This window comes from Littorina saxatilis, linkage group LG10 (genome assembly GCF_037325665.1).
Source record: "Littorina saxatilis isolate snail1 linkage group LG10, US_GU_Lsax_2.0, whole genome shotgun sequence".
Classification (NCBI taxonomy): Eukaryota; Metazoa; Mollusca; class Gastropoda; order Littorinimorpha; family Littorinidae; genus Littorina; species Littorina saxatilis.
Window position 1 is genome coordinate 25,141,120 of NC_090254.1, and position 14,145 is coordinate 25,155,264.

At 41.0% G+C, this 14,145-nt stretch overlaps 1 long non-coding RNA gene across 1 annotated transcript; it reads left to right on the forward strand.

Annotated features, from left to right (window-relative positions):
- Window positions 1–2,095: 2,095 nt before the first annotated feature.
- Window positions 2,096–5,855, forward strand: LOC138978496 (uncharacterized). The gene is made up of 3 exons (XR_011459706.1): window positions 2,096–2,484; window positions 3,607–3,785; window positions 4,219–5,855. It is a non-coding gene; the product is annotated as an uncharacterized lncRNA (long non-coding RNA).
- The last annotated feature ends 8,290 nt before the right edge of the window (window positions 5,856–14,145 follow it).

Sequence of the window (14,145 nt, forward strand, 5' to 3'; positions counted from 1 at the left end):
AGAGACTGGGGCACCGATGACTGAACCGACGGCGGATAATTGGCGTGACATCCATACCGGCTACGTGCAGTGCTGATGGAATCGATACCCAGATTGTTATTTCTTGATTTAAGCGGAGTTCACACGGACGTCTTTGCTCTCTGTTCTTTTCACGGTCTTCTGAAAGCTTTTGATTTGTTGTGTGTGGTCTATTTCTTAATCTTGTCCTTGAATTTTGACAAACGCCCTGCAACACCCTCCCTCCCCCTCCCCCCCCCCCCCCCACACACACACAAGACAGTTGGACAAATGTCGTCACCTGTCTATCGACTTTATAACGTCTTTCAAACAACTGGGAGAAGAGCTTTACTAAGGAAGACATTCTCTATGTTTTTGATAATGTAATGAATTTGAATAAATGAAAGGAACGTTCTCGAGTTTATCAGTGTTGGTGTATATATTTTAGCACAGTGGATTTCCCTTGGACTTCTTAAGACCAAATTAGCCGGAAAACGTCTGTAAAGTAACGTCTTAAACAATATATCTTTAAACAACCTCAATACAAAATGTTGAAAACCAAACGAAACCTGTGCTCACCAATACATATTTCTTTTGTGTTCACATTTGTTCGTCTCACCCACGGTTATTTTGTTGTTTAGATTGCAATTAATAAAGTAATGAAACGTGAAGTTTAGGAGCTATCTATACCTTATCCATGTCTGGTTCTTATTCCACGCAAATATATGATACTGGTTGAATTCCTCCCTCTTTTATTGCTCGCTCGTGTTCTACGTGTTTTTTTCTTTGATAAGATTCTTCCTTACAGCTAGTCATGTTGTTTCGGGATCGTTGGGAGTTGGCTATTTGAGGCCTTCCTAACATGACAGCTGAAACCCTATTGTCTGCCTTGCTTCTTTTTCTCTTAAGTCTTTTGTTTCTTCGAGATGACATCACGGCATTGTTTCTTTAAATCCCTTAAGGGAAAAACAGGAAAGGTGAAAGTGAAGTCGTACGCGCATGCGTCATCGCCATGACAACGATCAAAACAAGGTTGACCTAACTTCCTGTTGTATCAATGAGACGCTTTCACTGAAGTCATGAAAAGGTGAGAGCATCTCTTTGGCTGCAAATATAGAAAGCCACAGTTTCAGAAAGTGGTCGCTGAAAATGTCAAATCAATCATGATGTGAAAAAAATCGAGGGGCTTTGGGGTCCTCTATTCTAAAAGAGTTTTGGAAGGCAAAGCAAATGCAACGAGAAATGAAATATAAGAATGAACCTTGCTGCCACTACTTAAGAAGCAATGAAGGAGTGCACTAGATCAATCGAAATGCGTTCAAGGAAAACAAACATTTCAAGAAACAAAAAATCAAAACAAGATACACACAAATCAACAACACAAATTAAAAGAAAACCTATATAAACAAGATAAATACATAAGAAGGTCCAAAAAAATTAAAAAGCCAAAGCAAGTTCAAGTGACCCACATCAAACCGAGTCGAAAAAAAAAGCAACACAAAGAGTGAGCATAATACATACCAGACAGACACACGATCAGACTGACATACAACAAGATCTCAGAAAGAAAGCAGAAAACGCGCTATAGAATATAGAAACTGTGTTCTTGACAGGAATGAGAACCTATAGACCCCGAGACAAAGAAACCACGAACATAAAGAGCATGTTTAAACTTTTGTGTGTGTGTGGGGGGGGGGGGGGGATATAGCTCAGTTGGTAGCGCGCTGGATTTGTATTCAGTTGGCCGCTGTCAGCGTGAGTTCGATCCCAGGTTCGGCGGAAATTTATTTCAGAGTCAACTTTGTGTGCAGACTCTCTTCGGTGTCCGAACCCTCCCCCCGTGTACACTACATTGGGTGTGCACGTTAAAGATCCCACGATTGACAAAAGGGTCTTTCCTGGCAAAATTACTTAGGCACAGTTAATAATTGTCTACCTATACCCGTGTGACTTGGAATAATAGGCCGTGAAAGGTAAATATGCGCCGAAATGGCTGCAATCTACTGGCCGTATAAAATTTCATCTCACACGGCATCACTGCAGAGCGCCTAGAACTGTACCCACGGAATAAGCGCGATATAAGCCTCATTGATTGATTGTGTGTGTGTGTGCTTAAAGGAAAAGTCCAAGGTTTAGGGTCACTTTTGATATGTTGACCCTCTTAATTCATCAACCACAAATGCGTGTGTAAAAATGAACACAGAAATCCAAAAAGTATACTTTGACTCGTTTTTTGGTTGTTCTGAATCGTTCCATCGCGCGCGCAGTCTTGGCTCATGACCTTGTGCACATACGTGTGCTACGTCACGAGCCTTGAACAATAAACATGGCCGGCTCAAGCAGAGAGGAAGACAAGTGGAATACGGACCGGTTTTCAGCCAGCCTGAGGTTTTAGCGTGCCCGTTTGAGCCTCTTCGTCGTCAAAATGCTGGCGAGGCCACAAGGAACTGCTTGAAACAGAGCCAGCATAAGCGGCAATACGAAATGGTATGTGATTCTCTTTGTTGTGATGTTGACACTACTAGTCCGTAGTCGCTACCTCTTGCAATTGCATGCTAGATCGAAGTCAGGTGTGTTTTTCACAGATCAGTTGATGTGCTTCCACAGATCTGTAAGCATGTAAAGATTATTGATTTATGCTATTATTTCAGGCATCTGGTGTTGTTTATTTTCCTATCTTTAATCAAGGATTTCGTCCTTGAACTGCCCACCTGAGAATAAATGTTTCCACAGTGATGTTCACACGCGACTATCCTTATTTTCTCTTGGAATTCTGAGTAATTCTTCAGTCACACAACGAAACATGTAGACAGCAAGTTAACATTGCGCAAAGCCTGTTTCTTGCGGACAAAACTGCAATAACCTGGTATTTTTATTTGCGACTGTAAGACACTACATGACATCGACACCACTAAACAGTGAAACTGTTTTGAAATGGCGGTGGGCTGCTTTCATGTGCTAATACTAATAGTGATCCTGACATTTTTCTTGCGAAACGGTCAAAGGGAAGTAATAAATGAATTTAGTTTTTTAAACGAGCACACGTGATTTCCGATCTCAAACTAGATCTGAAATCATAAGATTTTCTGAGCAGTGGCGAAACGCTGATGGCTAGTGATATCGCAAGCCATTTTGGAAGCAAATAAGCACTGTCAGACATATGCTGAAACACGATTACAGCAGTTCAAACTTTTTGATCATTGATTTTCAGGAGTACGCAATATCGGACAGTCACACTACAAAAAGACAATGCGTTAGTGCATAGATCGGTATTCTCAAACGTCACGAACAGACAGTACGTTGCTACTATATTATTTTACTGTATTAACAAAACCTCACAGTCCCATTAAAAATGTGTGGTGTGTGCCGAAAAGCAACCATATGAGATTCAGTCAGTGGGACCCTGAATCTACCTGGGGTTAAATCGGGTTATTGACTCTCATTGCATGAATTTTTAAACTGAATATATGTACTACTGTTCCTGTTGTTTTTGTGATCCAGTGCAATTTCTGTTTATACCTTAGAATCTCAAGGTAATTTTTGAACGGGGCATACAGATGATACATGTTGCCATGATCACAGAGTGATACGTGTATTTTGCTTTATCAGGTGTCAGTGCAGAAACTCCAAGAGGGAACGAAATTCAAATATCTGGAAAACCTGGATGAGGAGATAGACAGCCTAACAGCACAATCATCCTCCTATGTTTGCTCGGACATCTACTACCTTCAAACTGCATACTATGCGTACACACAGGAATATGGACGACTCAACATTGATCAAAATGGGTAAGTAACACAACACAAACAGATGATTTCCATAATGATAGATTTATTTATCTGAAAGTAAAATTGACAACAGAGTGTACAATTTGTTTTCAAATACGAAAATATCACATTGGGTTAAAAAAAAAACACACCATCATATATCATTAAAACTATTCTTTATTTCTAAACACATACATATCAGCATATTTTATTCATGTAAACATCCTCATTTCGGTTCCCAGTCTATCTGAAATCAAGGTAAGATATATGCCCAAAAAAATAGCGATCACACAGTGCTTCAGCATGAATTTGAAAACCTGCTCTACGTCACATTGACACAGTGTGTCTTATGATTCTATCCACCCTCTCCAAACAAACACGTACACGTTTTCTCTGGTACGAATGTCTTAAAAGCTCAAACTAAGCTGCTGTTTTATTCTGTCTTGGTTTGCAGGAAATACACGCACGTCGCTTACCCATAACAGGCAGCTGGTGCGCTAGGGAGTGGGGTTTCTCGGCAGAAGCATCAGAGTACCATTACCAACCTGTGCAGTCAAAACAATCAGAAATACTTTCCCAAACGGATGAAGAGTGGGGTTCAAACTCCCTGAGCTACAGAAGGCTGAAATATACTTTTACAAATCGTGTGACTGTGTTGAACAGATTCCTGCATGGTTTGAAGATGATACTGGGTTGTCACGTGGTCCGGTACATGGTTCACATTCTGCAACATTTTGTTCCAGACTTTTTCCACTGTTGGTCTACTCCTGCATCAGGTAGTCAGTCCATGAGCCGGTCAGCATAGCCTGTGTCCAGTATTGTCCGTTTGTCTGTTGCCTGAAACATGATTGTTTGGAAGTAACTAACGATCTCTGCACACATTTTAACATGTGAATAAGAACAGAAAAAGTTTGTCAAAAGTATACATAGTTTAATTTGCATTTACTTCAAGGCCAGACTTTCTTCTCGTTCATTATTTCTTCATAAAGATTCTGGAAATTAACAAAATGTTTCCCCCTATCAAAGCTTCCTAACTTTTTTTTTAAATGCAGGTCGGTTTGTTGTCATCTGTGCATTACTACCTCTTGCCACCCGTGCGGTCATTGCCACCAGGTATCTCAACAATCAAACCGTCTATATAGGCACGTCCTTTTTCAAAACAGGATTGCTCACTACACAGATCTGCGAAGACTTTTACATAGAAAAAAAAATCTCTTGACTTGAACATATACCAGGAATAAACATCCTGACTGGTTTTTGGAGCTGGATTTTCTTAGGGAATGTTTTACACGTGTGGTGTTAAAGAAATTAATTCATACAATTCTAAATTCGCAAAGAGAGTACCCATACAGAGTGTTCAGTTATAGTATTTTTCAAAACGGAAGGATGGCCATATCCCATGTAAAAGCCTGGTAAGATTTGAGATTTTGAACCCAATCGTTTACACGGGAAGGGCTGTCCATTTAAGAGGACGCATCCATGCCTGGATGAGAAATACACTGATAACACAGAAAAAGCACGAGTTTAACCTGCATATTCACAAAACTCGTTCAGAGGCCCGGTAAAGGGAACACATGTTAGTTATTTTAAGAGAACATCACGAAGACCTAATTATTAAATTAAAGCCTTTCTGCACGAATGTACATCTTCTATGAATTATATTCTAAAACGCCACATGTGTAATTCATTCCACACACAAAATCCAGCTCCAAGAAGCAGTGAGGCTGTTGATTATTGGAATGTGTTCAAGTCGACAGATGATTTTTCCTGTGTAAACTGAGCCTTGGCAGATCTGATAGAGTGAGCAAAGACCTGCATTTTTTTTAAACGTGTTCAGAGGCCTTGAAATGGTTAAACATTTTGTTTATTTCCAGTAGTCTTTATGAAGAAAAAATTAACAGTAAGGAAGGAAAATGGGTTGAAATGCAAATTAGATTCCTTTTGACGAACTTTTTATGTTCTTCTTCACGTGTTACATTATGCGTACGTAGATCGCAAGATATTTTCGAAAAAATTCATAGATAAGCCAATCTGCAAACGGACACAAATTCACAATATTTATGAAGCCAATAAATTTGACTCAAGAACAAAGCTTATGTGTTTGAGGTGATGTGCATGGGTATGAATGTTGAATGAGTCCGTCAAAGATACCCTCCATGTCGCCTTACAGTGGAACCTACCATTAACATTATACCACCTTCAATTACCTTGCTCTTTCAAATGTACTGCTTAAACTTCTTGAACATGCAACTCTTGCTGTCTACCATAAAGACCATCAGGTCAGCAACATACTCGTGAATGTTTTGTTTTGGTCTATAATTAAAAATTTCAGAAAATACCCTTTTTACATTTAGTCAAGTTTTGACTAAATGTTTTAACATAGAGGGGGGAATCGGGACGAGGGTCGTGGTGTATGTGTGTCTGTCTGTCTGTCTGTCTGTGTGTGTATGTGTAGAGCGATTCAGACTAAACTACTGGGCCGATCTTTATGAAATTTGACATGAGAGTTCCTGGGTATGATATCCCCGGACATTTTTTTCAGTTTTTCGATAAATACCTTTGATGACGTCATATCCGGCTTTTTGTAAAAGTTGAGGCGGCACTGTCACACCCTCATTTTTCAATCAAATTGATTAAAATTTTGGCAAAGCAATCTTCGACGAAGCCCGGGGTTTGGTATTGCATTTCAGCTTGGTGACTTCAAAAACTAATGAGTGAGTTTGGTCATTAAAAATCGGAAACTTGTAATTAAAATTATATTTTTATTAAACGATCCAAAAACAATGTCATCTTATTCTTCGTCATTTTCTGATTCCAAAAACATGTACATATGTTATATTTGGATTAAAAACAAGCTCTGAAAATTAAAAATATAAAAATTATGATCAAAATAAAATTTCCGAAATCGTTTTAAATAACTATTTCATCTTATTTCTTGTCGGTTCCTGATTCCAAAAACATATAGATATGATATGTTTGGATTAAAAACACGCTCAGAAAGTTAAAACGAAGAGAGGTACAGTAAATTTCGTGCTATGAAGCACAGCGCAACCGCTACCGTGCCAACAGACTCGTCACTTTCACTGCCTTTTGCACTAGCGGCGGACTACGTTCAGTTTCATTCTGTGAGTTCCACAGCTTGACTAAATGTGACCCTCCACAACGCAATGAGTCACATGTCACCTTTGCATGATTTTCATATTTTTACATTTTCCTAAAGAGTTTGTTATGCTCTATCCAGTGGTGAAAACCGTTTTAGAAAAGAGCGAAAACTGTTTGAGTTATAAGCCTGTGACTAAGGTGACCCTCACACTGTTACCAGACACTCCCCGGACTTATATGAAGCCTAGCGCAGAACCGCGCGAGGTGACATGCGACTCATTTCGTGGTGGAGGGTCACAAATGTAGTAATTTCGCATTACGCGACTTGTTTATATTTTTTATTCGGAAGCATACTAACTTTATTTGAAACTACTTCGCCAGATATAGTTTTGCATGTTCTTCTTCTTCTTCTTCTTCTGCGTTCGTGGGCTGAAACTCCCACGTACACTCGTGTTTTTTGCACGAGTGGAATTTTACGTGTATGACCGTTTTTACCCCGCCATTAAGGCAGCCATACGCCGCTTTCGGAGGAGTTTTGCATGTTGACGGGAGGTGAGTTACGAAAGAAATTCAATCCATATGTCGCTCAGCACAGAAAGCATAAACGATTAACATGAGTAGAAATGAACTTGTACTTGTTTTCATAATGTATTATTTAGATGGTATCTGTCAAAGACACTTTCTCGTTTTTTTGCAAAGCTAGAATATTCAATAAGGCACTAATTTTCAAAACAAAAAAAAATCTTACGATGAATGGCACGTTGGTTTTCTCCTGTGGTGATTCTGGACGGTAAGAACAGGACTGGTGAACAGTTGCGTTGTGATCACGGAGAATCGGGAAATCTGGAATGGTCACGGTGTCAGTGTCTTATAGTGACCTGTTCTGACCAGTGGCCGTGAGTGATGATGAAAGGTCTGGAAGTAAAAGAAGAGAGAAAATGAGTGTGAGTATAAATCAATTCGAAAGTATGCTTCTGATCTATACAGTACACTGAACATTTAGACACCCTCTGGAAGTCGTCTGGATGTGTATCCATGTTGTAGCAATTAGACTGGTTTTGCGTCTCTCAGTCAATGCAGAAAGATTAATTCCCTGCACAATTCGTAATCTTCTTGTCTCTAGCATGCAGGTGTCTGTTTACCTTACCGGTTGCACATCCACCAAAAGTTTAGATCTGGTAAAAATAGCATTAAACCATGATTCCAGCAAACGCTGCCAATTTCATGAATTGATATCAGGGGATAGTTTGCGACTGAATAGAATAGATAACGTGACACACGCATTGTCTTACGTGTCCACAACCCTGACTACTTTTTACTCTTACTCTTAGCTCAGCTCAGACCGTTCTGTAACTCTGTAGATCTAGCCTGTGGCGCATCTGTACTCCAGCGAATATCAGCTGGACCCAGACACACTGTTCTGCACCAATGTATTCGTATTCGCTGCGCAGCAAAACAATGTTTACGTATGCATGAAAATAAAAGCATGTACTCTGACCTTCAACGCATTCCTTCTTGTGAGATAATCCGCTGTTCGTATGTCGCCTCGGAGTTTCGATGGCTCGTCGTAATACTGCCCTCTCTGGACTTTTATGAAGGGAAGACACTGCCAGGGGTCAAAACATTTGTTTCAGGGATGAAACGCTAACTTTTGTCCTGCAGAAAAATGGCGAAATCTGTGTCCAGAAAGTGCCCGACACTTTGAAATCTGCTCGCTTGTGCTGCACACATCTCTTCCATTTCCACAAGAGACTCAGAGTTTTATGAGGGAAAGTGTGCTATGAAATGCCTGGGGACATTGACGAGTTGTTGCAGTTTTCGGCTGCTCTCCACCGAGGCATTCTTTTCGGGCATACAGTGGTGACTTTTCTGCGTGAAAATCAAGCTGGTACTTGTGGTAGAATCAACACAATAACTTGTGACGTCACAGTGCACCGACGTCACAGTGCACCGAAAACCACGTGACCACTACTTGACCCCAGGCGACTTGTCTTGGTTAGCCTCGCAACACTAAATCTTCAACTACATCAACAACAATTTTTTTTCAATTTTTAAAATATTTTTCCAGAGATGTTTGTAACATTTGGCATTCGATTTTCAAGTTTTTGGGCATATTTAAAAACCTTGGACTTTTCCTTTAACGCCCAGCCGACCACGAAGGGCCATATCAGGGCGGTGCTGCTTTGACACATAACGTGCGCCACACACAAGACAGAAGTCGCAGCACAGGCTTCATGTCTCACCCAGTCACATTATTCTGACACCGGACCAACCAGTCCTAGCACTAACCCCATAATGCCAGACGCCAGGCGGAGCAGCCACTAGATTGCCAATTTTAAAGTCTTATGTATGACCCGGCCGGGGTTCGAACCCACGACCTCCCGATTACGGGGCGGACGCCTTACCACTAGGCCAACCGTGCCGGTATGTTTAAACTGGCTGTGACAGATTTAATACAATTTAGAAAATTGAATGATCTCATTTCCAAAATTAATTCGATCGAAACCGATCGCGTTTGCAGATTATATTCTTTAATATGTCAACCATAATCGTATTCGTGTGTCACTGAAAGCCACGTTCTGTCATTTTAATGCTCAAAATCATTATAGATGGAAAACTTTCTTTCTTTCTTTCTTTCTTTATTTAGTGTTTAACGTCGTTTTCAACCACGAAGGTTATATCGCGACGGGGAAAGGGGGGAGATGGGATAGAGCCACTTGTCAATTGTTTCTTGTTCACAAAAGCACTAATCAAAAATTTGCTCCAGGGGCTTGCAACGTAGTACAATATATTACCTTACTGGGAGAATGCAAGTTTCCAGTACAAAGGACTTAACATTTCTTACATACTGCTTGACTAAAATCTTTACAAACATTGACTATATTCTATACAAGCAACACTTAACAAGGGTAAAAGGAGAAACAGAATCCGTTAGTCGCCTCTTACGACATGCTGGGGAGCATCGGGTAAATTCTTCCCCCTAACCCGCGGTGGGTAGATGGAAAAGTGATTAATGCGGGAGAGAAATATGTGAAGAACACTCTATTCCTGCTAGACGAAGAGTGTACGTTTTAGAGTGATCCATCATTGAGCGTAACTTGTTAAAGTCTACAGATTCATTCATTGCTTGCTTGTTTGCTTGCTTGCTTGCTTGCTTGTTTGTTTGTTTGTTTGTTTGTTTGAATCCTTTCGTAAGCTTCCTGCTTGTTTGTTTGTTTGTGTGTTTGTGTTTATGTTTGTTTGTTTGCTTGTTTGTTTGTTTCTTTCTTTGGATGTTTCTTTCTTTCTGGATCCGTTTGTTTCTATTTATTATCTTGCTGGTTAGTGATTTTGTGTGTGCGAGTTTTGTTGTTGCTTGGGGTTGGGGGTTGAGGTTGGGAGTGGAGGGTAGGGCGGGGGCCAGAGGCGGGTGGAGTACTGATGTGGGGATAATGCGAAAAGTATAGACAGACGCATATAGATGAGTTGTGTTTAGTCAAAACAAGACTCTCTTCTCCTCCGAAAGCGGCGTATGGCTGCCTAAATGGCGGGGTAAAAACGGTTGTACACGTAAAATTCCACTCGTGCAAAAACACGAGTGTACGTGGGAGTTTCAGCCCACGAACGCAGAAGAAGAAGAAAACCAGACTCGAGTTTCGTTGACATTAGGACACAGTTTTGCAGCATGTGTTTCTCCATATCTGCTGACCTTGCACGTTTCTGGCTGCAATCGGGATAGCGGGGAATGCAAAATAGTGTTACACTGGCAAGAAAAAGAAGCCCCATCAACCGGCTCCAGTAAATCCAATACATCCTTTTGTTTTCTTTCTTTTTAGATTGAGTTGACACGCGATCTTAATCAAATCGCGCGCCCTAACTCTGGGAGAAAGTAGGCAGTCTCAGTTAGCAAGCCTTGGAGAGAGAGAGAGAGAGAGAGAGAGAGAGAGAGAGAGAGAGAGAGAGAGAGAGAGAGAGAGAGAGAGAGAGACAGACAAACAGACAGACAGACAGACAGACAGACAGACAAACAGAAATAAACAGAAAGAGACAGACAGACAGACAAACAGACAGACGGAGACAGACAGACAGACAGACAGAGACAGACAGACGGAGACAGACTGACAGAGAGACAGTAAGACAAACAGAAATAAACAGAAAGAGACAGACAGACAGAGACAGAGAGACAGTAAGAGAAACAGAAATAAACAGAAAGAGACAAAGAGACAGACAGAGACAGACAGACAGACAGAGACAGACAGACAGATACAAAGACAGTGGGAGACAAAAACAAAGCGACAGACAGACAAAAAGACAGACGGATAGGCAGGCAGGCAGGCAGGCAGGCAAACAGACAGACAGAGGGAGAAGGAAAAAGGCAACAATTTCAGGTTCATTTCAGCATGTCTAATTGATTTGCACATGTATGCATGGGTTGTTAACCCGTGATTTGTAAAAATGTAAACAACCGGGGCGTGATTTGTAAATTTTTTTACAAATCACGTTTTTGCGCCCGATATTTTCTTGTCATCTCCAAAGTCAAGGGACAAAAACGAAATCCCTTGACTTTTGGGGTAGCGCGACTCTGTTAATTAATTTTTAAGATTTTTTTCTTCGTTTTTATTTTTTCATTACTAGGATGTCTCATCGTTGGGAAATTCCGGTCGCTTCCTCCCAGTGGAAAGCTAGCAGAGTCGCACTACCCCAAAGTCAAGGGATCTATTAGTCCCATTTCGCTGTTATCCCATTTCACCCCCATACCATTTCGCGACATTTCACAGGCCAAGTGTCATTTTACCACCATATCATGTACCATTAGGTCCACATCCCATTTTGGCGCAATCACGTTTCGCCGTTAGCCCATTTCGCCCCCATCCCATTTTCGCGACATTTCTCAGGCCAAGTGTCATTTTACCACCATGTCATGTACCATTAGCTCCACATCCCATTTTGGCGCAATCCCGTTTCGCCGTTAGCCCATTTCGCCCCCATCCCTTTTTTGCGACATTTCACAGGCCAAGTGTCATTTTACCACGGTGTCACACCACTAGCGCCACATTCCATTTTGTCGCCATGCCGTTTTGCCGTCATCCCATTTCGCCGCCATCCCTATTTCGCGACATTTTGGATTGTGGCAAAAATGGGATTTCGCGTAAACGGAATGTCTTCCTAGTTGAATAACGCAGTATAGTAGTATAGTGAGGCTTGGCAAGAAGAATAAATCAAAAATGGGATGGCGGCCAATGGGATGGTGTCAAAATGGGATGTCGTGCTATTATATGAAGTTTTATATCGCTCGCGTATCTCCAGACTCGGACTCAAGGCGCAGGGATCTATTTATGCCGTGTGAGATGGAATTTTTTACACAATACATCACGCATTCACATCGACCAGCAGATCGCAGCCATTTCGGCGCATATCCTACTTTTCACGGCCTATTATTCCAAGTCACACGGGTATTTTGGTGGACATTTTTTTTATCTATGCCTATGCAATTTTGCCAGGAAAGACCCTTTTGTCAATCGTGGGATCTTTAACGTGCACACCCCAATGTAGTGTACACGAAGGGACCTCGGTTTTTCGTCTCATCCGAAAGACTAGCACTTGAACCCACCACCTAGGTTAGGAAAGGGGGGAGAAAATTGCTAACGCCCTGACCCAGGGTCGAACTCGCAACCTCAGTCTCGCTTCCGAGCGCAAGTGCGTTACCACTCGGCCCACCCAGTCCTATTGTTATGACACGGGTAGTAAAATGACGCTTGGCTTGTGAAATATCGCGACAATGGGATGAGGACGAAATGGAATGGCGGTGAAACGGCATGGCGGCCAAATGGGATATGGTGTCAAAATGGGATGTCGCGCTATTGTTATGACATGTTAGTAAAATGACGCTTGGCTTGTGAAATGTCGCGAAAATGGGATGGGGCAAAAAATGGGACGGCGGCAAAATGGGATTGCACCAAAATGGGATGTGGATCTAAAACCACCCCCACCACTCAGCGTAGAGGCTCTAAACAAGAAAAATTAATAATAATAAAAGGCATGCATTACTTTGTGGAATGCGATATTTTTACATTTTTACTTTTTTACAAATCGCGGTTTCAGGTTCGACGTGATTTGCAAAATGTTTTTACATTTTTACAAATCACGGGATAACATGGGTTGTTCTTTCCATATCCAGGATAAAAATGCGCATGCACGAATCTTGGATAATGCAAATAATTAACCTGCGTTTTTACATTTAGTCAAGTTGTGACTAAATGTTTTAACATAGAGCGGGAATCGAGATGAGGGTCGTGGTGTATGTGTGTATGTGCGTGTGTGTGTGTATAGGTCGGTTCCGAGAAAACCACTGGACCGATGTTCATGAAACTTGACATGAGAGTTCCTCAGTATGATATGCCCACAATACCTTTTTATATTTAGTCAAGTTTTGACTAAATATTTTAACATCGAGGGGGAATCGAAACGAGGGTCGTGGTGTATGTGCGTGTGTGCGTGTGTGTGTCTGTGTGTGTGTGTGTGTGTGTAGAGCGATTCAGACTAAACTACTGGACCGATCTTTATGAAATTTGACATGAGAGTTCCTGGGTTCGAAATCCCCGAACGTTTTTTTCATTTTTTTGATAAATGTCTTTGATGACGTCATATCCGGCTTTTCGTGAAAGTTGAGGCGGCACTGTCACGCCCTCATTTTTCAACCAAATTGGTTGAAATTTTGGTCAAGTACTCTTCGACGAAGCCCGGGGTTCGGTATTGCATTTCAGCTTGGTGGCTTAAAAATTAATTAATGACTTTGGTCATTAAAAATCGGAAAATTGTAAAAAAAAATAAAAATTTATAAAACGATCCAAATTTACGTTTATCTTATTCTCCATCATTTGCTGATTCCAAAAACATATAAATATGTTATATTCGGATTAAAAACAAGCTCTGAAAATTAAATATATAAAAATTATTATCAAATTTTTTTTTTCGAAATCAATTTAAAAACACTTTCATCTTATTCCTTGTCGGTTCCTGATTCCAAAAATATATAGATATGATATGTTTGGATTAAAAACACGCTCAGAAAGCTAAAACGAAGAGAGGTACAGAAAAGCGTGCTATCCTTCTCAGCGCAACGAATACCCCGCTCTTCTTGTCAATTCCACGTGCACTGCCTTTGCCACGGGCGGTGGAGTGACGATGCTACGAGTATACGGTCTTGCTGCGTTGCGTTGCGTTCAGTTTCATTCTGTGAGTTCGACAGCTACTTGACTAAATATTGTATTTTCGCCTTACGCGACTTGTTATTTCTGTT